The sequence below is a fragment of the Glycine max genome, chromosome 4 (genome assembly GCF_000004515.6).
Source record: "Glycine max cultivar Williams 82 chromosome 4, Glycine_max_v4.0, whole genome shotgun sequence".
NCBI classification, from domain to species: Eukaryota; Viridiplantae; Streptophyta; class Magnoliopsida; order Fabales; family Fabaceae; genus Glycine; species Glycine max.
The window spans coordinates 15,887,318-15,890,425 of record NC_016091.4 but is presented as its reverse complement, the minus strand read 5'-3'; the positions used below and the strand labels follow the sequence as shown (position 1 = coordinate 15,890,425).

Below are 3,108 nucleotides of genomic sequence, written 5' to 3'. Positions count from 1 at the left end.
ATCATTTGATGGTAGCTGTAGTTCAAACCTACACTGTTACTTGCATAAGAAGGCAACTAATTGTGCATGCTGAATTTAGTGTATGACTAGAGGAAATCCATCTAACTTACAACCCTTTGATCCTGAGATAGATAGGACATTTTATAGATTAGTTAGACATCATTTAGTATCTTTTGAGCATCCTGAGCATTCTGTTATTGGTGATTTTGAGCATTATAGTTTTGAGCATTCTGATTTTGAATATTCTGAGAACATGGCACACCCTCCACCCCGTGAGAGGACTCTAAGGGAATAGGCTGCACTTGATTTCACCTACGAAAGCTTGTGCATCCAATACCCTGATGAGGATGTCCCATATGTTCTTAAAATTGGACTGATCCATTTGCTTCCAAAGTTTCATGGCCTTGCAGGTGAAGACCCACACAAGCATCTGAAAGAATTCCATATTGTCTGCTCCACCATGAAACCACTAGATGTCCTGGAGGATCACATATTTCTGAAGGTCTTTCCTCATTCTTTAGAGGGAGTGACAAAGGACTGGCTATATTACCTTGCTCCAAGGTCCATCACGAGCTGGGATGACCTCAAGAGAGTATTCTTAGAAAAAAATTTCCCTGCTTCCAAGACCACGACCATCAGAAAAGATATTTCAGGCATTAGACAACTCAGTGGAGAGAGCCTATATGAATACTGGGAGAGATTTAAAAAATTATGTGCTAGTTGCCCTCACCACCAGATTTCAGAGCAGCTTCTCCTCCAATATTTTTATGAAGGACCAGCAACATGGAGTGAAGTATGATAAATGCTGCCAGTGGTGGAGCCCTTGAAGACATGACCCCTGCTGAAGCCAGAAATTTAATTGAGAAGATGGCTTCCAACTCCCAGCAATTCAGTGCCAGAAATAATGCTATTGTCATTAGAGGAGTGCATGAAGTAGCCACGAATTCATCTTCATCAGGTGAGACTAAGAAGCTTGAAGGTAAACTAGATGCCTTGGTTAACCTGGTAACCCAACTGGCCATGAATCAAAAATCTGCATCTGTCGCCAGACTCTGTGATTTACGCTCCTCTGCCGACCACCACACAGACCTTTGCCCTTCTGTGTAACAATCTGAAGCAATTGAACATCCTGAAGCTTATGCTGCAAACATCTACAACAAACCTCCTCAACCTCAACAGCAAAATCAGCCACAACAGAATAACTATGACCTCTCCAGCAACAGGTACAATCCCGGATGGAGGAATCATCCCAACCTTAGATGGTCGAATCCTTCACAACAGCAGCAACAACAATAGCCTTATTTTCAAAATGTTGTTGGCCCAAGCAGACCATACGTTCCTCCACCAATCCAGCAACAACAACAACAGCAACAGCCCCAGAAACAGCAAACAGTTGAGGCCCCTCCGTAACCTTCCCTTGAAGAACTTGTGAGGCAAATGACTATGCAAAACATGCAGTTTTAGCAAGAGACCAGAGCATCCATTCAGAGCTTAACTAATCAGATGGGACAGTTGGCTACACAGTTAAATCAACAACAGTCCCAGAATTCTGATAAATTACATTCTCAATCTGTCCAGAATCCCAAAAATGTGAGTGCCATTACATTGAGGTCAGGAAAGCAGTGTCAAGGACCTCAACCAGTAGCATCTTCCTCATCTGCCAATGAACCTGCCCAACCTCACTCTACTCCAGAAAAAGATGATGACAAAATTTTAAAGAGTAAGTTACCTAACAATTTCTATGCAGGTGAATCTAAAGAGAAGCGGCATATCCCTCTTCCATTCCCTCCAAGAGCAATTTCCAACAAAAAAAATGGAAGAGGCAGAGAAGGAGATCTTGGAAACATTTAGGAAAGTAGAGGTAAACATACCTCTGTTGGATGCAATAAAGCAAATTCCAAGATATGCTAAATTCTTGAAGGAGTTGTGCACTAATAAGCGGAAGCTTAAAGGAAGTGAAAGAATTAGTATGGGCAGAAATGTCTCCGCATTGATTGGTAAATCTGTTCACCAAATCCCTGAAAAATGTAAAGATCCAGGTACATTCAGCATACCTTGTATTATAGGGAACAATAAGTTTGACAATGCCATGCTAGATTTAGGAGCTTCTGTTAGTGTTATGCCTCTGTCTATTTTTAATTCTCTATCTCTAGGTCCTTTGCAGTCAACTGATGTGGTAATTCATTTAGCTAATAGAAGTGTTGCCTATCCTGCTGGTTTCATAGAGGATGTCTTAGTTAGAGTTGGTGAGTTGATTTTCCCTGTTGATTTTTATATTTTAAATATGGAGGAGGGATTTTCTAAAGGATCAGTTCCCATCATTCTAGGCAGACCTTTTATGAAAACTGCTAGAACTAAGATAGATGTATATGCAGGCACACTATCTATGGAGTTTGATGATATAACTGTTCATTTTAATATTCTTGATGCTATGAAACACCCATCTGAAGATCTTTCTGTATTTCCTGTTGAAATAATTGACCATATTATTGATGAATACATGACTGATCTTCATTCTAATCTGCATGCCTGTCACTCTTCATGCCTGTCACTCTTCATGCATTGAATCTGAATTTGTACTTAATCATATGTCTGAATTTGATGCTGAGAGTGAATCTGAATTTGATATTGATTACATGTCTGCTGATGTTTTACCTCTTTAGATTGATTTGATAGAGTCAGATAGAACTAACCATGTTTCAGGAAGTACACATACATCTGACTTTCTTTATGAGGTATAGGCTGAGAAACCATCTCTTTCTACCATTATCCAGCCATCCACACCAGAAGTGAAGCCTCTGCCATCAAATTTAAAATATGCTTACTTGGATGATAGCAAAAGTTTTCTAGTAATTATATCTGCCTCCCTTGTTGATGAGCAAGAGGAGAAGTTGTTATCAGTTCTCAAGAAGCACAAGAAGGCTATAGGCTGGACCCTGGCGGACATTCCTGGTATTAGCCCATCCACATGTATGGATCGAATAAATTTAGAAGATGGAGCTAAACCAGTGAGACAGCCACAGAGAAGACTCAACCCGGTGATTTTTGATGTAGTGAAGAAGGAGGTAACCAAGCTTTTGCAAGCTGGCATCATTTATCCTATCTCCA

The 3,108-nt window shown here is 40.3% G+C and overlaps 1 non-coding gene across 1 annotated transcript; it reads right to left on the bottom strand.

The window, feature by feature from the left end:
* Positions 1-631: 631 nt before the first annotated feature.
* Positions 632-738, bottom strand: LOC113001579 (small nucleolar RNA R71). Its single transcript, XR_003266973.1, has one exon. It is a non-coding gene; the product is annotated as a small nucleolar RNA R71 (small nucleolar RNA).
* Positions 739-3,108: the final 2,370 nt, after the last annotated feature.